Source organism: Serinus canaria, chromosome 2, assembly GCF_022539315.1.
Source record: "Serinus canaria isolate serCan28SL12 chromosome 2, serCan2020, whole genome shotgun sequence".
Classification (NCBI taxonomy): Eukaryota; Metazoa; Chordata; class Aves; order Passeriformes; family Fringillidae; genus Serinus; species Serinus canaria.
The window spans coordinates 49,096,325-49,123,652 of NC_066315.1; the positions used below are offsets into that span (position 1 = coordinate 49,096,325).

Below are 27,328 nucleotides of genomic sequence, written 5' to 3' on the forward strand. Positions count from 1 at the left end.
TTCAACAATATTAAATGGTGTTGATGTACTGATGGTCTTATAAAGGAACCGGGAGAAGATAGGGGGAAAAAAATAGGATTTGCAAAATCTATCTGTCTCTGGATATCAAATTTATTTCTGCAGGCCAAACGACTTCACAGAAGCTGTTTCTTGTTCCCTAACAATGGCAGTATCACAGGTATCCCACTGACCCCATTTTCCCTGAGTCCTTTACTCCATGTCCTCTGACTCATCTGTAGCTTGCTCCCTGTCACAGCACTCCCACATATCTGAAACACTAAAGTCCCTTATCCCTTAAAGTTTCCCCACTCTATCCCATAATACCTGCAGGAATTTTACAAATCTCCTCTGGTGCTGAATTTCCGTATTTTCACTGCATTCACCTTATCTGAAAGCACCTGACAAAAAATGTAGAAGCATCTACATCAATTACAGCAGGGTTTAAAATCCTGCACATCATTTTTATCTGGTACTACAAGCTACTGCAAGACATTATGCAACTGACTCAATTTGAAGCATTTAAAATAATAGAGTTGAACGAAACGTGTCTGTTGTAATGTATTGAGGACTGCTCCTGTCCCCAGTGAGAATCAGTAGCCACATAACTGGAGGCAGAACCAGACCTTCTATGTCAGCACCGCCCATCCATATTCTAAATAAGTTGTACAAGGAGACGCATTAGTTTCTAATTAGGTTCTTCAGTGCCTATATAAGCCTCATCACCATAGCAACAGATGACTACACAATCTTTAATGCCTTTATTTTCACAAGTCCTCTGAGAAATAGAGGACAGCTGTCCCCATTTTACAACTGAGTAATTGTGATGCAGAGAGGCAAAGTGATTGGCCCCAAACCCTGCAAGAAATCTATGGAGCGCAAATGTCAGGGCACCAGTTCTCCCAAGCATCCTACCAGTGCCCCAATCTCCTACTCCAACCTTACCTCTAAAAGTACCTTCTATGCCTATGACTACATCAACAGAGACTCTGAAAACCAAACTTTTTCACAGAGAGGCTGAGCCTACATTAAGTCTACTATCACTTCATAGATTGAGATGTTTTTGATTTATTTATTTCTTTATTGGACAATTTTCTGCCCAGGAAGTTGAACTACAGAGGAAGTCCAAGGTGAATTGGAAAAAAAAATTGACTTGGCCAATTTAGTAAGTCAGAAAACATTGATGACACTGTGTGAATCTCATGAGTTTGCAAATATTTAAAAGGCTGCAAAGGGAACTAGTTCTGTGGGTTTTCCCCATAGTATTTGGCAAGAATCCAACTTCTACCCTCTAGGGAACATAAGCATTTGGTAGTTGGCAAAACTAATACCTGTCCAGTTATTCTTTCTTGTGAAATAGTTACATAAACAAAATAAAGTTCATAACCTGGAAAGAGCAAAAGTGTGCTCCACACCTGTGCTTTCATGTGTGTTATATGTGTCTTTATTTCTGGGCACAAAATTACAAATATTCTGTTCTGGCACTCTGTCTTAGGATATGTCATAAAAAATTAATCATTAGGTCAGGATTCATTTCTGAATCCATACAGACATTGTTCTGTTCCATCTCAAGGTTCAAGTAACAACTTTCTTTTCCTCTATTTGCAACATTTCATAGGTAAAACAACTTACAAACAAAAGAAGCAAGACAAAATTAATTTATCAATATAATCTTTTTAATTTACAATTAGCATTGGAGTTGTATATGAATGTATGTATACGAAACATCTCAACCTTAAAATGTCCCTGCTTTTCACAGCAGTCTACACTGCTTATATTTACAAGGCAATTTACACAAATGTCTTTAAACTGATGTAATGATCACTTTTATTTCACTTTTCTACTTCTGGTGTGTTGAGTTTCCTTTCATACAACTGCTTCGTTCATTTCTCAGGAAGAACTGCTTTAAGTGAGGCAGATGGGAGCACCTATGAAGTGAAATACAGAAACTGTCTCTACATGGCAGAAGTGTCTCCCTGGGCGCTGGTGAATTTTATACTTTTTAAAAGGCATGTTTTACTTTGGAAGCAGAAGCAATTACTTTTAATTGTGCTTCTCAGCATGAAAAACTTACAAAAGGCATGTTTTTCTCCTCCTCAAAGTCAGACCTGTATATTAAAAACAGAAACACTTCAATACACGCTAAAAAAAAACAGGCCATAGCTGTCCTGGGAATATAGAGCTGCTCTGTTAAGTATGACTGCATAAAGAAGTTATGTTATGTATGGAGTTGCCTGAGGTTTATCTTGGCTGTCTCAACTTTGATGAGATTAGATTTGCAGAATCAAATTCAAATACAACCTCTGTTTCACTAAGCCTTGGCACTTCTTCAGGCTACCAAAACATGTCAATGCTTCACTGTATCAGCTAGTTTAGAGCATTAGCACTTTTCCCCTTAGTTAGGCAGAAAATGTTAAAATCCAGGACAGATGCTGTAATCTAAAGATTAATTACCAAAGAGACCTGATGCCATGCCGAGCACATGATTTGGACAGTGGGACTGACCTCCACCCACATGCCTTGGTGGACCCTGTGAGTCATAACCTCTCTGACAGACAACAAAAAAAATGTCAAGACAGCACTGAATTGATCATATTACTTTTTTTTGGGGGGGCATCTAGTTGTCTCCTTTTAGGGACAAAGAAAAGTGCCATGGGATGCCTGAGATATTCCCTGGTGCTGGAAGGCACAGTACTGCCAGAGTCATCACCATTACATACCATCCAGCAGAAGGTAGATGGAGATTCCTCAAGGATGTAAAGCAGGGGAATGTCATGTGCCCAAACCAGGTATCGAAATGAACAAAAAAAAAAAAAAAAAAAAAAAAAGCCACAGTGAAAATACACTTGAGAAATCAAAGGAGTAAAGAGTGTTAGTGACTGCAAATGTATATTCAACAGCCTTTGCCTGCAGTGAGAGAACTTGGATTTCACATGCATCAGTCTGCATGTACAAAACAATGTCTCTGACGACACAAGGATGTCCATTTTCATAAACACTGGAAAAGCTTAGCTCACACAGAAAGTAATGTACAAAGTAGAACATGGATAGAAAAGCACATTTTCAAACCTCGTTCACCCCACATAGAAAAATAAACTTCTTCTAGACTACTACTTGCACTGCATTGACATAGTCTCCCTAGCACAAAAAGCAAAAAAATTAACAATTGCTTTTATCAAAGCCATTTTTCTTGTGTATTTTAACCGGCCAGAGATTTGTTTGACACTGTCTAGAATTTAATGGACATGAATTTAAAGACTGCCTGGTGAGAAGCAGACCATAATCTCAATTATTCTTAATTCAAAGAGATATTGAAAAATAATATATAGATAAATTGCTTTTTTGAAAGACCCTGGAATCAGATTCCTACCCATATTTAGCACTATTTAATTAAGGAACAATACAGTTGAAATATGAAGTTTCACTCTCTGAACAACAGTTTCCTGTTCAACAGGGGATTCAAATCCAAAATATTTGCATTGTTAAAACCTGATATCAAACACATTACATATTTGCATATGAATAAAGCAACCAATAAAGAAAAACAAAAATAAAACAACACATTCAAAGCCCTGAGAACTGCCCTACTTCCTGAAAATAGCATTGTGCACCTTGATGAAGAGAGGTGGGTTGTGCACAGCAGTACTGTCCCAAGAGGTTGCCCTCAACTCCATGAAACTGCAATTGCAGATGGATGTATTTCATGGAGGAACAGGATACAGATTCACAAAAACACACAGGAAGAGTAAAGACAGGACATGGATCTGCCCTCTTGCTTGAAAGGAACTGAGATACCACTGAAGCAGGCTAAGACTGTGAATGAGGCACATGGACAGCAGAGGGGTTTCTTATTTCCTTACCAATCAAATGCTGTTGGTAGAGGAGGTCATGGGGGCTCAAAGGTTGACCAGACACCGTGATCAGAGCTACCTATTAGTTTAACACACTCATTTTGGTTAGTAAATGTCAAAGTACCTCTGACACATTGCCAGTCTCACTGATACATCTCCTCACCAGGGATCTCCTCTATCAAACACTCCCCAAAAGACTCAATGGCTATGGCAATATGGGCAAAGAAAAGAGTTTGGAACAAAGCAAAAATTCAAGTCAGTATCATGGGAAAGGTGGTGCAGGCAGAGGTTTACCACAATAAATTCACAGGGCCTCTGTTGGATTTAGTGTCCTGAATTCAGGTTCATGTTGAGGAAAACTGGGAAAAACCTGGTCCAGTTATTTATCTCATTCTCAGGTAAAAAGACAGCAATGTCAGTTTCCCACCAAAGCAAAATGGAGATTCCTTCCGTTAATATTCCCCTCACACTAATACACATATGCGTAGAACATGCCCCCCTGCTTTCCCTGTCACACTTTGCATACTCTTAAGGAGTTGATGTGGTAACAACCGGATGCTGGTAATGTCTTGACTCTGGGCTTGGCTGCAAAGATAAACCGCAACACATCCATATATCCAGGAGACAGACAGAACTATTTCCAGTGTTCTTCCCAGAACTGGGGCACCCTAGGCCAAGAAATGCTGCAGTAGATTTCTAAATGGATTGTTTAGTTGGTTATTTATTGGTTGATTAGTTTTGCCTATCAGAAAGTTCCTTCTCTCAGCTGCTTTCCTCATTAAGTCTGTAATAGGGTACCTCAGCAACTGCTCAGCTACCAGAGATTTTAAGAATTCTGCAGACATCTACAAAGATCACAATCATATCAAAAATATACTGGGAAGGTACTACGGAGGAGAAACTTCATTACTAGTTTAGTGATTGGGTTGAAGAAGTGTTAAAACATCTCTAACAACATAACCTGCTTCCTTGGTATTTTGCAAGCACTGAGCTAGCTAACTGACTTTATTGATGAGCGGAAAGATTCACATAACTGAGCACTCTTACAGAAAAATTAATACACACATTTCAGCCTTATTATGGCTGCTGCTTAGCAGTTGGGAAGGTGAAAATCCCTGCTTCTGCAGCTCCAGAGTGACTCCATGTGCTGAACTGCCTTCAGTCCTGGCTAATAGATGGCACCATTTGCAGTTTGTCAGTAAAACAGCCAGAGTACAAAAGCAAGCAAAACAAATTGGATGAAGCTATAAAGAAGAATTAGAAGGGCCAAGTGTCCACCATGTATTCAAGCCATGCAAAAAGGCAAATATCGATTGCCTGGAAATGCCCAAAATATGGCAATAAAAAACACAGAGAGGATATATTTAATGTGCTCCAGGGGAATTACTGGAATGCACAGTATGAAACTGTAACTTATGTAAAAAGTTTTAGAAGCCCAGTTTCAGTCACTGTCCCCTGGTTAATTAGAATATTTCACAAGTAATGATGAATTTTCAGAAGTCTTGTGCAGAATTAATTTTAGGTGACATAAATCCAGCAGTGATGTCATAAAGTTTTATCCTCTGACAAGGACCTTGCTGTGAACTCAAGTAGCCCAAAGCCCAGACTGAGTTTCTCTGTGTTAAAGGGTCAGCACCAGCTCACTAGAGAATGACTGTCCATACACTGCTGCACCAGAGTTCTTGGAATCAGTACATTTAATTTCTCACATATTTCATAGACTCATTTAGTGGTTTGGTTTGTGAGGAATCTTTAAAGATCAGCCCCTTCCAACCTCCCTGACATAGGGTGGGAACATCTTTCAATAGACCAGCTAAGTCCTGTCCAACCCAGCCTTGAGAAATGCCAGGGATAGATCATCCACAGGTTCTCTGGTCAACAAACTCTGTTCCAGTTTCTCACCACCACTGAGATTTGGTTAAAGCCTTATTCTCTTATGTGGTCAAAGCCTTATTTAGGCTTATAGAGTCTCAGCTGCTGTGTTACCTGCTGCTGCTGACACACATACATCTTTCCTGACAGTCATCCCTATCAGGCAGTGGAGGAGCCTCCTGAGAAAGAGATAAGGTAGCCTTATTGTTGAGAGAATACAAAACTAGGAGGGCACAATGCTAGAAACTCTGCTTCAGTGAATAAAAACCTATAACAGCTTTGTTCACAATTGAATAAGGCTTTTCTATCTTTAAAATCTACAGGTGATGCACAAAGTCCTTTGGAAAGCTGAAGGTATTCATATGCCAAAAAAAGAAATCCCAATATTATTTCATATTTTGAAAACTCATTTCTTCTTATTCTTCAAGTATAAAGTGGGATCTATCTGAGGTAACTCTTAGCACTACTCTTATGGGCTAATCAGATCTCCTGTTCTGTTTTAATAGAAAATATGCACAAACTTACAGAATGTTTAATTCTCATTAACTAATACCTAACACAATTTTCATTGTTTCATCCACATTTTTCCTCTTTTTTCCCACTGTAAATAGTAGGTTCAAGAAAATATTGCTATATTATCTAAATTTCCAGTCCAGCTTAAAGAAGTTATTCCTCTCAGGAATTGCTGAGTTCTGAATAATAAGATCTTAGTGAGACTTCAGCAAGAAAATCAAGGACAGGTTGTTAGTCTAAGGCAATATCTGGAGATATTTCCTTACATTTGTCAGAAACAACTGGAAATAAAGATTCCTGAAGCACAGCACTCTCTGGCACAATCAGTCATAAAACATAAAAGACTCAAAGAAAGAAGTTGCTGATCTAGGACCAAGGGATTTTTGACATTTATTTTTCACAAAAGATCCAGCTGTTCTAGAATTCAGGCTGATCAAATCTTGGAGGAAAAAAAAAAAAAACAGCAGGCAAAGACCATTTAAAACTGTACCAAATACTCAGAAATAAAGAATGAGTTGATGCCAAGAACCCCATCTGCCCTTTTCAGGAAAAGAGCCAAACATGGTTCTCTGCTTTTCTGAATTCACACTTGGATGAGATTGCATATTTTTTTAAAGGATAGAGGGAAAGTTTAATGCAAGTGCACAGAAAGTATACAGAAAAGGCTTAAAGAAAACCATTGCTTAGAAAGATAAGGAATATTTCACTTTCTCCTGTGGAAAAGAATAATTAACTATTCAAGTAAATTCCAGAGCATTTAAATTCAGCTGAGAAGCCCACAAAGAATAAAATAATAGAAATAAAATTAAATTATGGATAGTGGTTTTTAATTAGTGTTATGCCCTCCATCTCCATCTTCCACAGACAGGGTTAGACAAGACTAAAGAATTCAGGTCATTCCCAGAAAAGAACTTCTAACTACAAATGTGAAATTACCATAGACTTTACTGTTTGTTCCTTTCAAGTATTTACGAAATTCCTGTTAGAAAAAAAAAATTTAAAAAATTTAAAAAAAAGAAGAAAAACAGGCCAGAATGGATGAGCAAGCATGCCCTTTCTTCCCAGATAAATTGACTGCTACCACTGTAGGATCTTGCCATAAGCTTACCTGGGTTAGGCAGATTGGCACATGAGTGGTGACAGCTTTTCTTAAAGGTACAGATGAATTAGGCTGTATAAAATGCACATTAAATGTAGCCAGGATCTGTGTAAGACTCCTTTGATAAGAAACTTGAGTAGTAAAAGATGACTGAAGACAAAGGCTATACATATTTGTCTTTTCCTGAGTTGTATAAGAAAGTTCTGCCCAGTGATCATAAGCAGTTTGACATTAGGTCTATATCTTCTTGTTAGCTATTTTGGGAGGTGTTTCTGAGTTCTGCCTATTCTCTTATAACAGTAACAGTTTGTTGAAAAGTAACATTAGTCTGCCTTAATATTGGTATGCCAAAGTATGTTTAACAGTTGCCTAGCACCATGGATTTCAATAGAGCATTTCCTCATCCCCATCAGTGCAAGCTAGAGAAGAAACAGCCACACAATGAAACATGCGCAGGATCTTGTTAGAGGCTTACTTCATCTAAATGCTACAGTACCCCACTATAATAGGAATGATTATATGTGGATTTAGCTCAATTAAACATCACTGTGTTAATGCTCTCTATTTTGTTATCCAAAATCATTGCACATGTTCATCAGGATGACTGAAGTTTACCCATGAAGCCAAGCCAATTTCCTAGCTTTAAGTGAGCCAAATTTAAAGAAATAATTTTAAAGCCTGAAACTGACTGCTCTCCATTCACCCTTGTGACTTTAAATGTACATGCCTCAACTGCTCACATACTGGCTAAAAAAAGGCATTGCATGATTATTTGACAAATCCCTGATTACTAAAAAAGTTCCTTCCTACTCTTTTTCTGAACCTTTTCCACAACATTCTATGTATTATGTTGAATATTTGAAACCTATAACAGATCTTGTCACCTTTTCTCTGGGCTAAGAAGCTGCCTGTTTATACATTTATGTCTTTGAAAATCTGATCTTTCTGTTTGCTCTTCCATGAATTTCCTACAGTTTGTTCAAATCTTCCTTGAACTTTGACACCCAAACTGGGCAGGTAGTTTAGCACTATCTGAACAACAAATTATTTCATGTTTATGCATCCCAGAATGATCTTTTCTTTTTCTTTTGTTTTTCTGTGCCTATACTGTGTTCCACTACACTCATTTTTCCACAGAACTTCACCATTCTGCATTTGCAAGACTGATTTCTCCTATCTACCTGTAGTATCTTTCCTTGTTGCTGTTGCATTGCCTCTTTTTTTTTCAGACAGCAGCTTCAATCTGTCACTTAGAATTCACATCTTCCCTTAAAATACTCTGGAGGTCCCTTGTGGATTACTGTCTTCTGTGTATTTAATAAGAATGCTCTCTACCCTGTCTTCTTGATGAAAATGTTCAGTAATACTGGGTCTGAGACAGCCTCAGCATTTTGACTATGGGTAATTCGCTGTGACCTTTCAGCAGTGCTTTAGCCTTGGATAATGTTACTTGATTAAAAAAATATCAGATTAGCCAAGAAATCTGCATTCAGTTCCTCCCTGTTAAAGGCAGAGATCTTACCCTGTGTCCCATATGCTAAGAGTGTCTGACACAAATTCACCAAAGGCTGATGGAATAGCAGGAATTTCTCAACATCATCTCTTGCCCAGATGTCCTATTCCCAGGAACAGATAACCAACTCTTACCTTAGCCATTCTGTTGCTGGTTTATGTGGCTGTTTCTGTGCCTTGGCAAACAGAGACAGTGTTTGGTCCAGTGTGAGCCTAACTGAAGAGTGCCCTTTTTTATTACAGTTAGAACAGCATTATGCTACATTTCAATGCATGGTATTACATTTTAATGCATTTTGGCTTTAAAGCAGTTTCTTGAAAACTTGCCATTGCTACTGATGCCTCTTTTCCAAATGCTCTGCAGTCTGTTTGCACACGACAGCAACTGCAAAAGCAGACAGCTGTAATAAGGATTTTTTCCTACATTCTCTTAAAACTTTGAGACAGTTGACTCTAAAACTGCCCGATCTTTAATGTATTCTCATTATGCACATTCACTGTTTCACAGCTCTTCTGTTTCCCACACACAATAAATGGATCATTTCAGGCTGATGCATGGATTGCAGCAGACATATCACACTTGCAGCAGAAAACCCTCCCTACTCATCCATACACACATATTTGTGTGTGCGCACGTACACATACACATATTTGTATATGAATTTGTTTACACACAAGTTATGTACATGTACACAGACCCACATGTTTACACACTGTACATGCATACCTACTACATATTTTACCTACAAATCTAGGTGTTTGTTCACAATACAAATTCTGTATTGGTACATAACAGCCCAAACATAATATTTTCTAAATTGTAACTCACAAGAAAATTAGCCAAGAAATTATTATTTAGAGTATTGAATGAGGAAAGGAGTAAGTTCAAAGACATACAGGAAAACAACCTAGGGTATACAGCCCTGAAAATAATCAAGCTGGGATTTTTTACCAAAGCAAAGAAGATATGCATAACACCAGAAAAGAAAAAATTACAAAGGCTGCTTTGTGATACCAACCACCACTTATGTGCACCCCTGAATGCCAGTTAGGTTCCTTGTTCACTTTTAGACCAGGATTTCTGCAAAAATATTTTTCTTCTGGGTTTGGACCTGACCCCCTGCACAGGAGGCAATTTCACTACTCAGGGTGACCACCATAAATCACAAAGTCACATGATGCTGTAGGAGAAGGCCAAATGAAAATGGCCAGACTAGACATCCCACATACATCACTAGGACTGTCTGGAAAACAGTGACTGAATTTAATATCTCTCTGTATATTAATGAAGAAAACAAACTTTCAAGTACTCATTGACTTTAAAAAAAGAAAATACAGAAGGGGCCCTGTATACTTTTGTCACTTGTGGCAAGAGATTCTGGGCTGTTCTGCGTGGTCAGGAGATGGGAGCTGATTGCTCACCCTCTCTCTTGGCTTATTCCTCACAGCCAGAGGGAACAGAGCCTCTCCCTGCTCCTCAAAGAAACCACAAAGCTGTTTCAGTATTGACGAAAGCAAAGTACCAAAATCTTTCAGGTAGTTCTATCTATAAGTTCCTTCCTGTACTGCATGAAGGAAGACTTATCTCATTCACTGGACTTTGGGCTAGACTTATATACATAGGAATAAAAGACAAAACCATAATCACACTGAGATCTAAAACACTTGTTCTCTTGCTCTCTGCTAAGACAGGTCCCATCTATCAAAAGCAGCCATTTATATTACCCTGAACAAACTTGGGCCAGTGGGAATTTTTGCAGGCTTGCATCCATGCAGCAATGAAGAGATTAAACCTAGTAAAGAGACTTTAAGACCTTCAAAAAGTCTGATTTCTCTGGTGTTTTCTTAGAAAGTTTCTGTGAGGTGCACCTCTCTGGAATATAAACTAAGGAATAAAAACTGCAGGTTCATAAGACCTCCTTTGAACATTAACTATAGAATCCAAAAAAAAGGAAATGAGTAATCTTTAAGTGTAAAAACAATGTTATGGTTAATTAAAAAGAAAAAAAATCTTCTCCATCCTCAAATAATTTTGAAATTTTATTTTATTTCATTGCAATGTGCAGTAGACCTTCCTCACAGGAGACCCAGGTTGGCCCATAATAACAAGAACAGGAATGTTTTAACATTTTATGTTCTCATAAATCAGAAAGTTAGGTGTGCTGTCAAACTACTATGAATCACCAAGCTTTCTAGCTGAAAAGAGCTTTCAAGAGCCTCAGACTTACCTCAAATGGGACGATAAATCTGTTCATGCATCATTTGTATGGAAAATTTCCTCACATAAAACAAGTGATTAGAATAACCCCCATTGGCAGGCAAATCTAGGAAGCCTTTTTCATGGAAGTTTTGACTCAATGCTTTCCACATTTCTGTACTGTCTATAGATTCTACAAAACTTTTCCCATCATGGGGCATTGCAAGGGGTCCTCATATACTCTGACCAGTCACCTAGTCTCATGAAACTAATGGGAATTCATTATTTTTGAAACTTTGATCTCTTCATCAAATAATCTTAAAATCAATCAAGTCACAAGTTAATTAAAAGAGAGTGAAAAAGGCATAGTAGCAGATGCAGCATAATTGAACAACTTTCAGTTGGTTTTTAGGGGGGCTTTAGGGAACCAAATGAAAGCACTGTCTTAATTTAACCAAAACACAAAAAAATACTAGGGATTACAGCCTGAGCTGACATCATAAACTCACTTCACCAGGTTTGCTTAAGAAGCCTGTGTTTCAAAAAAGTCTCCTGATTGTAGTCTCACACTGCAAATAGTAAACAGCTGAGCCCACACAATTACATTTGCTCCTCCCTTTCCTTTCAGATCAATCACAAAATATTATTTCCCATTTCTGCACAACCAGCTGACCTCTGCTGTCAGCTTTGAACAGCATCAGCCACAGATCCAGCAGATGAAGTAAAAACGTCCCCATTAGCAAAGCAGCATCACAGTGAGCCTTATGGACGTGGTCACAACATGCCCAAGATTCACTCTGCAAAGCAAAGATGGGAAAATCTCAGGATGTGCAGCAGCAAAATGTTTGGTCTGTCATCAAGGTAAAATGAGACTTTTTCAAGTTATGGAAACTGGCTAGATGTCCACAAGTTTCATTTACCAGTATTGCTGATCTTGTACCTGCCCCTTTTACCCTTGCACCTCTACTCCAGTCCAACATCTGCGGCACCTCTCTGTTTGCCTGGGAAAGGCTTGTGGTACAATGGCCACATGGCAGCTGCCAGGCTGAAGCTCCTTTCACCATTTGCCAACAAGTGAGAAAAGTGACAGCACCTATGAAAAGGAAACCTGATGCAGAAATTTCTGTGTGCACCATGCCCCAAAGGTGACTACGTATGAGTTTCAGCCTGATAAAAAGTCACTTTTCATGAGTCTCCACAAACTTAGTTCATGAGGTAGGACCATAATCACAACACTCAGGATGGCAATTTTCCTCACTGGGCCTTGATTCTTCCCCGATTTGTTGTTCTGGTTTGGTATTTTTTAACCACAGTCAGTTCAATACATGTCCATAAAGGGCAGTGATTTGAAACAACTTGTGTGATGTCCTGCTCATTAGAGCTCTTTAAGTAACACAGTGTGCACAGTGAGCTTAATTATGAGTCAGTGCCGAGAAATTAAATTTTTTTAAAAAGCATTATATCTTAAAAATTAAAATGGTATGTTTAACTGGCAAATTGAATTTTAAAAATGTGACTTATTAACTGAGGAAGTCATGCACCCTATATTAGTCTCAGGGATAATGGCTCTATTATTTTTTTAATCCAGAAGTTGTTAGCCTTGCATCAGCTAATAAATTAAAATAAACAGCAAGATTATCAAAACCATTATTGGCTTTTCCTAACAAGGAAAGAATATCTGCAAAAATAAAATGTACAAACAAGGAAGAAGAACATTAGTGTAACTGAGCGCACACTTGGAGCAGACAGCTACTGCTACAAAGAAACTGATCTGTATGAGCATTTATGACATTCTAGCCTCAAAAAAAGTCAGGCTTCAAGAGAATACCAGACCATATAATAAGATGTGAAGGGGACCTGAACAGCATATCAGGATGAGATATCCCATGGACAGAACAGAGGTGACTCTGTGGGCCACTCAGAGAGGAAAAAAGTTCTTATGGTTCCAAAAAGAATTTTGTCTGGTTTAGGGTTTTCTTGGGTTTTCTCCAGGAAAAATGACTGGGTAGTCTTTGTTTTCAGAGCTGAACATCATGACTTCCCTGAGCTCCACAGGAAAAGAATCATTTATTGCAGAATGTCTTTACAGGGAGAGTCACAAACTCATTACAGGAAGAAATACCTCCATCACATCACTGTCTGTAAACTAATGGTACAAGGTGCTACTCATGTTATGGTGAGAAAAAAAATAATAAAGTCAAACCAAGAAAACACTGAAATATCTTAAAAAAAAAATAAAAGAAAAAAGAACCAAAATCTAGTCAGGCCTCCATGAAATAGAAATCCCTTCAGGTCCAATAAGACATTAAAATCTCTTTAATGAAAACAGTTGTGGTCAAAAGTGTGACAAAATCTCTGAACTGCCTTGCCCATAGAGTGAGTTGAGAGATGGACAAAACAACAGCTTGGCTCATATCACAACAGCACACTATACAGAACAAAGATAAAAATTCAAGTACATAATCTATATTTGTCTACTGATATCAATCAGAATCCCAAAAAGGAAATGCATTTGGTTAAAGTACATTAACTTCCCCTTTTACGAAAATAAAGGAAGCAAAACTGTTCCTATAACACTATAGAATAGTAGTATTTGTAATCTCTTCAAATAGTAATAACACATTTTGAGGAAATATGGCTTTTACTGCCTTCCCCTCTCATAAAAGCAGTAGAGATCTTATTGCTTAGTTCGTTCTTAATAAAACAAAGCTGGTAAATATATCAGAAGCATTAAATACATTAGGGACATGCAATTCTGTCCAAGTTTACCTTAAATTTCTTAGAGAAAAAACATAGAAAATATCTGCACCAATACTTCCAGGGTCAGATTTTAATAAATTGTTTCCCCTCTGTGTGTGCTCACATTTTATTAAAACGCATATGGAAAACAGTAAAAATATTCAGAGTAACGAAATTTCCTTTGTTGATGAATCATTGCAAGCAAAATCAAATCTGTTATTAGCCATCATACTCTCAACGGTGTGACGAATGCTTGGGATTTTTATGGCACTTTGCATCTTCAGAACCCTGTAATTAATTATTTGTGTGCTGTGTGGCAGAGTTTTCATACAAGGCTCTTTTAATGTCCAACTAGACATTAATTCTAATGGCTGCTTTCCCAAGCTGACCTAATATGGTGAAACTCCAGGTATATCAAACATACATGAAGAAAAGATTCATACTGAATGCTGCAGCAACAGAAAAAAATACCTTTATGGTTTTTGTTTGCTTGATGGTTTTGATTAAAACCTTTAAAAGTGCTTTAAGGTTTGGGATTTTTTAATAAGATAAAGCTCCAGAGGGAGCCCATGCACCAAATAATATATACATAAAGTATCTTCCAGACTAATAGTAAAACTGCATGAAGAAATTTCTTCAAATTGATGTTTCAAGCCTATCATTATTAGGGATTTGTAAATTTCAACTATATGGAATAATCCTCCAAAGAATTTTTACATAGCAAGGCCTGTTTTGATTTGTTTATTGTACATATGCCAACAAATACAAAGTCTCTTCAATGGAAACAATCTCCATTCGATATCAGAAATGATATAATTTTTCCTAAAATTCAGAAGAGTTCAAGATAGTCCATGGCTAGTTATTCATAGAAGACAAGAGACACCCGAAGGAAACAGTATAATTACAGTAAGATCGTGGAATAATTTAGGTTGGAGAAGACATTTTAGATCATCAAGTCAAACCATAAATCACACATTGCCAAGGCTGCCACTAAACCATGTCCTGCAATGCCACATCCACATGTCTTTTAAATACCTCCAGGGATCGTGACTCAACCACTTCCCTGGGCAGCCTGTTCCAATAGTTGGGAACCCTCTCCATTAAGACATTTTTCCTCATATCCAATCTAAACTTCCCCTGGTGCAGCACGAGGCTATTTCCTCTTGTCCTATTGCTTGTAACATGGGAAGACGGGTCACCCCCCCTGGCAACATTCTCCTTTCAGGGGGTTGTACAGAGCAGTGAGATCTGCCCTGAGCCCCCTTTTCTCCAAGGTGAGACTCAGCCCCTCGTCATCAGCCTTGTGCTCCAGACCCTTCCCCAGCTCCATCGTCCTTCTCTGGACATGCTCCAACCCCTCAATGTCTCTCTTGTAGAGAGTGGCCCAAAACTGAACACAGGATTCGAGGTGTGGCCTCACCAGTGCTGAGCACAGGGGACAATCACTAGTCCTGGACAATGCCCTGGTCCTGCTGGCCACACTATTGCTGATACAGGCCAGGATGTCATTGGCCTTTTTGGCCAGCTAAGCACACACTGGCTCACATTCAGACAGCTCTTAGAGCAGCACGCCCATGTCCTTTTCCTCATGGAAACTTTCCAGCCACTCTTCCCTCAGCCTGTAACACTGCACTGGATAGTTGTGATCCCTGAGCAGAATCTGGCACTTGGCCATACTGGTCCTCATACAATGGGCCTTGTCCCATTAATCCAGCCTGTCCAGATTCCTCCACAGAGCCTTCCTGCCCTCCAGCAGATCAGCACTCCTGCCCCATTTGGTCTCACCTGTGAACTTGCTGAGGGTACAGCTGATTCCCTTGTCCAGATCGTGGATAAGGATATTAGACAGAACTGGCCCCAAAACTGAGCACTAGTAAACATCTCTTGTCACAAACTATCAGCTGAATTTTTTGGTCAAGCAGGACTTAGCTTTTATAAACCCATCTTCTGTCTGGCTCTGAGCCCCTGGTCCTGAGCCTCCAGCATATGCCTCGTGATGCCACTGATTCTTACCCATGAGCACTTAACCTGTTTTCCCTCTCTTTTTTCTCTTTTCTTTTCCTGACAGTGAGAATGTTTATAAAGACCAATAGGATGATTATGGTAATGCAAATTGGTGGGGAGTTGTTCAAGGGTTTATTTTGGAGGAGTTTATTTTGGTTTGGTTTTGTGGGGAAGATAGGTTTGGTTTTTTGTTTCTCCCAGATTTAGAATTAATATAAAGCAGGTTTATCTCATTGCATGTTTGCTGAAAACCAAATTATGTAACAGTTTATAGTAGGAAAAAAGAGAGAGAAAGAAGTGAGAAAAAAGCTGGAGACAGTGAAAACTTGCCCCAGATTAAAATATACATCAGGGAGATAATCAGGAAGAGAAATGTAGTTACTGCCTTCAGACCCCAGCCTGAGCATTACTGATTCTACAGAGATTTCTAGCTCCTCTGCTTAAAATTACCCACTATTATTTTGATTTGGCTTTAGACTGCAAACTCTTTCTGCAACTGGATTTAAAATCTATAATCCTATACAATCAGATTCTCTTCCCACTCTTAAATGTTCTTCCAGCCTTAAACACTCCTGTGGACTTCAGTTTTATAGGCATTGCAGGATATCAACCAGCTGGGATAATAGTAATATTTCCCCTAAACAACACAGATTTTTAAATGTCGTGCTTTTGGTGAGGAGCAGAAACACAAAAATACACTGACAAATAGAAATAATTCTATTGCTCTGTTTTGTTTCCCAGAGCCACTAAGAAAAAGAAAAAGCTACCTGAGTGAAGAATGGAAATATTTGCTGTTTGACAGAGGAAGCATGATTAAAATGCACTGAAGCTGAAATAACAGCTAAACTCTTTCAAGAATATTTCTCATCAACCCATATCACAAGTGCTGCATTTATAATGCAGGTAAAGAGTTTATAAAATCCATTTCATTTCAAGGCACATCTTATAACGTGTGGCCATTACCATTAAAAAGATATCCCCCAGAACATCTCACAAGATGAGAGGAGGCAGAATAGCATATCAATGTATCTCCAGTAACCAGAAGGTATTTAGTCCTGCCAGCAATGCTCCAACATAACCATCATTTCTCTGCTCACTTGCACAAAAACTCTGGCAACATCTGCTCAGAATTTTTTTCCAACAAAATAGTTTTCCATGGGAAGTTACTGGCTAAAAAAAAGTAAGCTGTTCATGGAACTGTGGCACTTGCAGATAATTCCAGGCAAATTTCTTCTTGACCTCCAGCACAACAGTGCTGAGGATTACTTAGGTTCCCTGGCTTTTTTGGCTGAATGGCAGTGGGGCTGCTCTAAAGTCAGAGTCAGATCTATCTATCAGGCTGGTATCAAAACATATTTTGTATGGGGACTGTCTCAGAGGCAGTCCTGGGACTCCAGTTCCCCAGGGACCCCAGAGATAGTGAGAAAACAACTCTGCGTTCCAAAGGATAAAACGTCATCACACATCTGAATTGAGGGACATGTCAGCCAGGAAAGATTTTTCTGTTACTCCAAAATATCATTCATTGGGAAAAAGAAAAATGGTTAGCACACAAATAGAGGTAGCTAAGATGCAAAATGTTTTTCAAAGTTAGATTTAATTGTTTAAAATAATGCCAAACTTTAAACACTTCATTTTGAAGTGTTTGGGTTTTTTTTTTCCCAGAACTTCTCATTTCAGTAGAAATTTTTACATTTGAATGGTTTACTTTGATTTATAATGGAATGCTACATTTTACTGGAGAACTTCCCACTGGATGAGTATTCATACAGTTAAATTTGTCAGAATCCTAAAATGCTAGCTTACCTCAGAACTCACTGCATGGTTTCAAAAATTAATATGGCAACAGTAATTAGTACTGGTAATTGCAAAGTGGTAGTAGTAATTAAAACACCAAAAGAGTACACTGCATATCAGGAAATATTTTTCAACAAGCAAGTCTATTATATTTTGAAACATGTCTCTCAAGACAAGAAACAAAAGCCCCACCACTTGGATCAATTAAGCAAGACAAAACACTTGAAAATACACTGTAGGGGACAATCCCCTGCCAGCCAAGCAGAGTGACAAGATGATCTTTTAGGTTCTTTAAATCTCCAAAATTTGGGTAACAAACCAAAACTGCCATGGGGAGCAGGGATGTCAACAGGCATACCCTGCCTTCCAGAACTCCCATTAACCTGAAGAGGAATCTTGAGCAGGAGCAGGACTGTGCCTTTGCAACCGTGAGTGGGGCCCCTGCAGATGTCCAGGGTACTTCTGACCCACCTTGCTTGCTTGGGACTGGCTAACAAAGTCTGGCAAGGCATAACCCAAACCAGGCTGAAAAACTCTCCCCAAAACTGGCAAAGACTCCTCAAACAACTCTGCTGTTCCTAAGGACCAAGCAGCTGCTTCAGTAATTGCCTGGCACCGTCTGTAGAGGCTGTAGAGGAACTATCTGGGGAAGAGCTTTGCAGCCAGATGCTCAGTACTTGCTGGGTCTCCCCTCATGCCTATCCAACAGGAGATGAGATCATCAACCCAATATTTTAAGCCTGAAGGGGTACAAAAAACAGACTTCAAAGCTCCAGCCTTCAAGCCTGTCATCCCTGCAGCAAGTAATACAGGAGGCCAGTTCAGGCCTCTTGGGATGATTTCAGCTTTCTGCATTTCAGTGCAGCAACTACCACATCACCTGCACCCTTCTACAGGTGCTGTGGGAACATCAAAAAACTTTTAATGAAACTTTTAGTCTAGAATCGCTTCATCTCATAGCAACAGATTGTATTCATGAGTTTGCATAAAGGAGAGGAAATGCTCTGCAATTTGATATTCCCTAAATCCATGTCATTTACATGTCTTTATTCACAGTCTACTTCTTCTCCTCATTTTATCTTTTTATAGCCTACACTACTATCAATAAAACCCCCTGCTTTCATTTGTCTTTCTTCCATTCTTCCAAACGCCAGAGGAAATTTCTTAGTCAAAAAAATGACGTGTTTCTTGCCTTTTTTTTTTTTTAATTTCTCATGATTTCTGAACACCTGCTTTTTATGTCATACCTCAAAACACTAGGCAATTAAAAACTTACAGAACCAGGGCAAAAACAAAGCTAGTCAGCGTACAGGGAATTATACATTAGACAGTAATAACTCCACTTGCAGCCACGAGTAAATTGTTAATATATGTGTGTACTCAGTGCTAAACTACAAAAGCCAAAAATTACTGGGATTTTTATGTTTAGACTTTAAACTCTGAGTGAAAAAAATTCAAAATATGTGTACCCATGGCAACCTTAATTTTATTCATCTTGGCCTGTGATGCAGCTCTTGTTCAGTGGTTTCACATTCCTGAGTAAACCTACATCTCTCAGATGCTGTAAAGCAAGGTTAAAGAATTTTAAAAACTAATAAAGTCCTTCAGCATACTTGTAAGTGTGCTGGAGGCATTTGAATGCACATTTTGAAGAAAAAAAATAATTGCATTAATTTTTGAAAGGAAATAAATGCAAACTGCTATCAAAGTATTTTCAACTCATCTCTTATACTTTGAGTATATCCTTTTCCACATTTTTCTCAGCCTCTCAGTACAAGAAATAAGTAACACAATACTCATTTTACCTTTTAGTGTTTAGTCTCTGCTTCTTTGCTTATGGTCCAATGAGAGATGAAAAATTACATTTACCATAATTGTTTGGGGAGGGCTTTCCTTATTTTTCCTCACTGGGATGTTTCTATAATCATTTTTATAGACAAGTGTCCTTTTGTATGATGATGTTTAAGATAAGTAGAGTCATCCTGTAAAATTTCCAGGCAGTTTAGCGTGTGTTTTTAGCATAACACTCTAGTAATAGGATGCTTATAAACTCACACTGTCTGTATAGCAAATGTGTAAATTAGCAAGTCCTCCCTCATCTTCAGAGCTCAATGTCTACTTTCATCCAAATTTAAAAGACAAGGACATAAGCCTCCAATATAATTTAGTTCCTACAAGTTTAATGGAAAAATGAGCAGGCTAGAAGAAGACAGATATGAATTAATGTGGCCAGTGACATTCCAGAAGGGGGGGCAAGTGGAGCTGAGCCATCTCCCATTCTGTCACAGCAACCAGGTGACATTTGCGCCCTGGATATGCAAAGCTGCAGGACAGCCAGGGGCTATTGCAGCAGCGGAGAAAGGAATTACAAATCATTGTCTATTTTCTCAATGGGATTGAGAAAACAGACAATGATTTGTAATGCTCCTGACAAGGTTTACCAGCCAGATCTCATCATTTTCTCCCAAAAATGTGCTTCTTCTGAGAAATTAATGCTGTGGCCTGCAAACTTCCCACCTAAAGGGTGTTTTACAGGTTGCAAGGATTCAAGCTGTCTTGCAATTAAGGGCAGAAGTAATTAGACTTTTAAAAGTAGCCAGTAAATGAACATTGAAAAGGGGCTGCAGGGTGCCAGGTTGAGGAGCTGATGCCACGTTCAGCCTGGCTGACACTGATGTCAGTGGGAGGAGAACAACTGCTGAGAGCACTTTCTGTACACACTGAACAAAGTGTATTATCTTTAGCAGAGGCTCATTTCTTTACACTGTGAAGGTGATGCAACTGTCTCTCATGAATACAGTGGAGTCCAGCAATGGGTTTTCACAGAATCACAAAATCACAGAATCACAGAATTTCTCAGTTGGAAGAGACCTTTAAGATCATCAAGTCCAACCCATGCTCCAACACCTCAACTAGAACATGGCACCAAGCGCCACATCCAAACTTTTTTTAAACACATCGAGGGATGGTGACTCCACCACCTCCCTGGGCAGATGATTCCAGTATCTGACCACTCTTTCTGTGAAAAACTTCCTCCTTAATTCTAGCCTGTACCTGCCTTGACACAGCTTGAGACTGTGTCCTCTTGTTCTTCCTGTTGTTGCCCGGAGAAAGAGACCGAACCCCAGCTCACCACAACCACCCTTGAAGAGAGTGATAAGGTCACCTCTGAGTCTCCTTTTTTCCAGGCTGAACAACCCCAGCTCCCTCAGTCGTTCTTCATACGGCTTGTGTTCCAAGCCTCTCACCAGCCTCGTTGCTCTGCTTTGGACACGCTCAAGCATCTCAATGTCCCTCCTAAACTGAGGGGCCCAGAACTGGACGCAGTACTCCAGGTGTGGCCTCACCAGAGCCAAGTACAGGGGAAGAATGACCTCCCTGCTCCTGCTGGCCACACTATTCCTGATACTAACCAGGATGCCATTGGCCTTCTTGGCCACCTGGGCACACTGCTGGCTCATGTTCACCGTCGACTGTTAACCAGTACCCCAGGTCCCTTTCCTCCTGAGCACTGTCCAGCCACACTGTTCCCAGCCTATAATGTTGCAGGCGGTTATAGTGGTCAAAGTGCAGGACTTGGCACTTGGACTTATTGAACTTCATCCCATTAGATTCTGCCCATCCATCCAACTGTTCCAGGTCCCTCTGCAAAGCCCTCCATCTCTCTAACAGATCGACACATGCTCCCAGCTTAGTGTCATCTGCCAATTTGCTAATGAAAGACTCTAAACCCTCATCCATGTCATCAATAAAAATATTAAACAGAACTGGCCCCAGCACAGACCCCTGAGGGACACCACTGGTGACTGGTCGCCAGCTGGATGCAGCACCATTCACCACCACTCTCTGGGCCCGGCCATCCAGCCAGTTCCTAACCCAGCAAAGAGTGCTCCTGTCTAAGCCACAGGCTGCTAGCTTGTCTAGGAGTATGTTGTGGGAGACAGTGCCAAAGGACTTGCTGATATCCAAATAAACAACGTCTACAGCCTTCTCTGCATCCACTAGGCGGGTTACCTGGTCATAAAAGGTGACCAGGTTGGTTAAACATGACCTACCCCTCCTAACCCATGCTGACTGGGTCTGATACCCTGGCCATCCTGTCAATTCTGTGTGATGGCACTTAATATAAACCGTTCCATTATTTTGCCAGGTACTGAGGTCAGGCTGACTGGTCTATAATTACCAGAATCCTCCTTTACACCCTTTTTATGAATGGGTACCACATTGGCCAGCTTCCAGTCATCCGGAACCTCACCAGTGCACCAGGACTGTTGGTAAATGATGGAGAGTGTCTTTGCAAGCTCATTTGCCAGCTCTCTCATTACCCTGGGGTGGATCCTGTCTGGTCCCATAGATTTATGAATATCCAAGAATATCAGTAGTTCTTTGACTGCCTCCTTTTGGTTAATGCTCCCATTCTGCTCCCTGACACCATCAACCACTCCAAGCAGGCAGGTGTCTTAAGGGCAGGTCATCTTCCCACTAAAAACTGAGGCAAAGTAGGCATTAAGCACTTCTGCCATCTCCTCATCTGCAGATACTAAGTTCCCTCTCTTGTCCAACAAAGAACAAAGGCTGGTCTTACCCTTCCTTCTAGCATTAATGTATTTGTAAAAACATTTTTTATTATCCTTTACAGAAGTCGCCATTCTAAGTTCAAAATGAGTTTTGGCCTCCCTAATTTTTTTTCTGCATGCTCCAGCAGCCTTCTTGAATACTTCCTTAGAGATCTGACCCTCCTTCCAATGCTGATATATCTTCTTTTTATTCCTAAGTTCTTCCCAAACCTCCTTGCCCAGCCAGGATGGATGTTTACCCCTTGACTGATCTTTCAGCACACAGGGACAGTCTGTTCCTGCGCCCTCAAGATCTCTGTTTTGAGGCATGCCCACCTTTCCTGAACTCCTTTGTTTTTAAGGGCTGTTTCCCAAGGGACACTCTGAATAAGTCTCCCAAACAGACCAAAGTCTGCCCTCCGGAAGTTCAGCGTAAGAGTCTTACTGGTGCTCCTCCTGACTTCACCAAATATTGAGAACTCTATTATTTCATGATCACTCTGCCCCAAGCAACCTCCAACCACCACATCACCCACCAGCCCATCTCTGTTTTCAAACTGCAAATCTAATGTTGTGGTGTGAGGCAATATCCTGTCCCTCTGCTGTGTCAACTTCTTCCTTCCCTTCCCCCTGCCCCCTTGCCCTCTTCCCAAGTGTTGTCTGTCAAGTTCCACATTCCAGTAAGGGCGTTGTGTGATTGGCAGACTTTCAAAAGATGCTTCTCAGACCTGGGGTCATTGGTCTGTCCAGGTGTCATTGTCCCCTGAGACCCTCCCCATCCCACCTGGTTGGTGGCTCACCTATCCTCTCCCTCCCCCCTCCCTGTGGGCTTAAAAGACGCTGAAACCATGCAGTCTGGATTCTGTTGGAATTGTTACCAAGATTCAGAGCTCTGTCACCCTGGAATAAACTCTGGATTTAACCCTCTGGTGGAATCAGCTCTTTTCCTCTTCATCATAGCCTGAACTTTTCCACTAGAGGTAAACTGAGTTTCTACTTTGCCTAGACTCATTCCGAGTGCCTAACTGCAACTGCCAAAGGTGTCTCTGAGGTGAAACATCCACAGTTGTTACCCTTGGTTCAGAGCATTAGGGCCAGACAAGCCCAGGCCCACTCCACCCGGCAATATTGGAATTTTTTTCCAATAACCTAACACAGCCCCTCCCCTGGTGGGTTCACCCACCAGCTGCAACAAAAACTTGTCCTCCATTCATTCTAAGAATTTCCTGGACTGCCTCTTTACTGCTGTATTAAGTTCCCAGCAGATGTCTGGTAGGTTGAAGTCACCCACAAGAACAAGGGCTGGTGATCTTGAAACATTACCTAGCTGCTTATAGAATAAATCATCTACCTCTTCTTCCTGGTCGGGTGGATGATAACAGACTCCCAATAGGATGTCAGCCTTGTTGGCCTTCCCTTTAATTCTTACCCATAGATATTCAACTCCACCTTCATTAGTTTCAATTTCTACTGCATCAAAAGTCTGCTTAATATAAAGGGCCACCCTCCTCCTCTTCCTCCTTTGCTGTCTCTTCTGAAGAGCTTGTATCCATCCAGAACAGTACTCCAGCTATGTGAGTCATCCCACCACATTTCCATGATGGCGACTACATCATAGCTCTGCAGTTGCACCACGGCCTCCAGCTCTTCTTTTTTGTTGCCCAAGTAGTGTTCATTGGTATACATGCACCTCAGCTGGGCTACTGACTTCACCCCTAACTTAGCCTTGCAACCCTTGGGCCTGCTTCCAGATGGCTCAGCTGCTTCCCCTTCCCCCTTTGGTGGGCTACATAGCACACTGGGAAGTCTCTTGGTTCTGTGCACGTTGCCCCAAGTCAGAAGGTACCAGAGCTCCAAACCTCAGCGAGTCCCAGTCACTCTTACAGGCAGCCTAGTTCCATCACCCTTCAGGTCATCCCTTGACACTTGATGCTGCCACAGCATAAAACCTAGTAGTTTCTGAATCAAGAAGGACCATCTATTTTGCTTCAAGCCCATGGAACAAAAAAATAGAAGAGCCTGCTCAAAATCACCTCCAGAATTCCTAAAATCACAGCATACTTCCTTTGGCTGCTCTGCACAGGGAACACACAAACATTAATACAAGATCCTTGCCTAAAGTCATGGAGAACTATAATCAAATGTCATTCACTCCCTTGCCCTTTCTTAAAAGCAAACAAAAAAACTCCACAAAAACAACAACAACCAAGATCACTACCGTATCCTTTCTATCAGAACTTAACAGGATGCTCTTTTCTCCTCTCTTACTGAAATGTAAACTAATACATTATTAACTTTGGTATTAGTAAAATATAATAATGGTAAATAAAATACTATTCATGACAACTTTGGCTACAATCTAGGAATCGCAACTGACTAAGATTCCTTGGCTGCCTGATGCTCCACAAAACTCAATCCCAGTTTGAGGTCTACAGCAGCATTGCTGCTCAAGGAGCACTTAGATGGACTGTTTCCTTCAGACAAAAATATCTGATACTAAAATGTTTCTGGATGAGAGCTTATGCAAGTAAAGAAATTTCAGTTCTTCACAGTGTATAGACAGATCTCACCTGAGTTTATATTTTGCCACTTCTCTACTCTACAGTTTAGGCTGAAAGTTCTGTTGGTGCTCCAGGACACTATAATAATAAACCTAGAATAGAATAAACCTAATATATCTGTCATCATTTGAGCCTGGCACAATGCCAGTTCCCCTATGAGAATGCCTCTTCCTCTTCTTCGAAGATGGAGGGCACCACCACCACCCTCCTCACCCGTCGTCTCTGTTCACACACCTCCACATCACCGCACTCTCCTGGCTCTGAGCCATCGCCTCCCCCTAGAATGCAATCTCTGTGTCACAGGAACACAAGTGGTTCTGCTGTGGCTATACAAGAAAAGTCCAGCCAAAGGCCACTCCATCATCTCCTCCCACCTAGAATTCTTCTCAACATCTCTCAATCTCATCAACTTCAGGAGGAATCAGCATTTGCAAGGTTTCCATCCTCCCCAGAAGGGTTAAAAGTCCCAGGCTCTGCCAGTTTAGTTCATGAACTCCCATGGCTGGCTGCCCTGCTGGGCACCCCCCCCTTCTCCTTCACGCCGGCCGCGCTATCACAGGCACGGGCTCTGGCTCTCTCTCCCTCTCTCCGGGGGTGGAAATGGGGGATGGCTGCCCGAAGCCTTGCAATGTTCTCCTCCACCCTTGGGCCCAGGCCTGGCCTACCTCCCTCCGGCCGCATGGCTCCCCTTCCCCCCTGCCCAGCTCAGAGCCGGGCAGGAGAAGGTCTGCTCAGTTCCAAACCGGAAACCAAAAAAAAAGTTCGCCTCGGCGGCGTTCACAGCTTTTAACCCCCTGTGTTCTCAGAGGCGTATCCATGCCCTCAGTGGACAAACCAGGTGCCAATATTAAAATCTGAACACCAATTGGCTTGACCACACCACCACAAAAAAACTTATTTCCTCTCAAACCACGACAATATCAGACATTGAATGAGACCATGGAGTACACAAAGAGAAACCCATTCCCCTTGCCTCAGAGCCATTTAGTGATTTTGAGTTTGTATGTATCCATGCTATCTTCCAAGAGATCTACCAGTAGAAAGCATTACAAAGTAAATTCTGTGTACTCAGCCACATTTTTTTCTCTCTCTTGCTAACAACTACATGAGGCCAGGAATGCCTTCCCCATCCATGACAGAGCTCTAGCCGATGCATAAGGAGCAGCTGTTTGCTCGCTTCAAGCATTAGAGATTGACTCCATTGGTTCTACATAAAGGTGAAAAACAGGCTCAGAGCTGTAAGGCTTCCATGGAGGTCCCATGGGATGTGTCACTAGAGAAATCAGAGTGTGTGGGGAAATGGTGCTGGATAGCAAAGCAAGAAGCACAGGAACCATGTTCAATGTGTGAAGGGAAGCATCTGCCCAAATCCTTTCAGCTGGGTGGTTTGCTGAGAGAGTGTAAGGCAGAGTGTGAAGAGAAGCAGAAAGGAGAAATGCAGTCAAAACCAGGATAGGAATCAGTGTTAAGCTTAACAGCATTTCAGAGTGAAACCCTCACTTCCCTTTGTGCTTTCCTCAGCCATGCTCAGAGATTGTCCATCAGGCTACAGATTGTCTTAGGAAGGGGAAAGTGAGACCTCTCTGGACATGAAATAAAACATGATTATCCCAAAAAAGACAGAGCCTGTGGTTCTCCAGCAAACATTTCAGTTCCAACTATTAGGAGGTTTATCAGATTCATTTCTCACAGGAACAGCACCATTCACATAAGCAGCAGTCACAATCCTCCGAGCCGTTTTTCCACCCATTTGAAACGGGCCATGTCCTGCGCTTTGGAACAAGCCATGTCCTGAGCACTCTCCCAAAGCCGCCTGAGATAGGGAAGCTCATGCACCTTCTTCAGCACCCATGCAGCTGTCCCACAGAGCTGTCCCACAGAGCACAGCTTTAGCAGTGAGCGTGGCTGTGGCCCATTCCCCAAAGCTCTGACAGGGGAAGCGCTGCACGCACAGAGCGATGTCCTGTCACAGACATATTTTATGAAAAATCCTATTACTAGGATCTTTTCTCCTGAGAAGCTGAAAGGCCTCAGAAACAAAATGTAAACAATAATTATCTGCTGCTGTGGAATGCAACAGGTGCATCCTTGATTGGTCTCACATAGTCATTTTTAATTAATGGCCAATCGCAGTCCAGCTGTCTCAGACTATCTGGTCAGTCACAAGATTTTATTATCATTCCATTCCTTTCCTTTCTAGCCTTCTGATGAAATCCTTTCTTCTATTCTTTAGTATAGTTCTAATATATCATTTTTTAAAATAAATTATATATCATAAAATAATGAATCAGCCTTCTGAAACATGGAGTCAAGATTCTCATCTCTTCCCTTGTCCCAGGACCCCTGCAAAAGCCACCACGATGTCCTGCAGGAGAGGCAGTGCTCGAGGGGGCTGCCCTGATTAAACCAGGCTGCTCTGCTTACGAGTCCTCTGTGCACACTCTGGGTATGGCTGTTATAGCTGCAGCAGGGTGACATGAATTGCCTTTTATCTAATAGGAAAACACCCACAGAGTTTAGAAGTACTCATTTAGACAGGCAAATCAATAAAGGAAATGGTAAGTGTGAGAATACAGCGCAGCTATAGAGCCTGTGTGGGTCCTGTATGCTTTTGCTTAATAAAGATTAAC

The 27,328-nt window shown here is 40.8% G+C and overlaps 1 long non-coding RNA gene across 5 annotated transcripts in view; it reads right to left on the reverse strand.

The window, feature by feature from the left end:
• The window catches only part of LOC108962904 (uncharacterized), an 81,373-nt gene that overhangs the window by 21,840 nt on the left and 32,205 nt on the right, over positions 1 to 27,328 (reverse strand). For 2 of the 5 annotated variants that reach the window (XR_007776945.1, XR_001991630.2), the window contains exon 1: positions 25,364 to 25,440. The exons of 2 other annotated variants lie outside the window; for them this stretch is intronic. This is a non-coding gene — a long non-coding RNA (uncharacterized LOC108962904). Of the gene's footprint in view, positions 1 to 25,363; positions 25,447 to 27,328 lie in introns of those variants that run through there. One more of the 5 variants, XR_007776944.1, reaches the window with a different exon arrangement.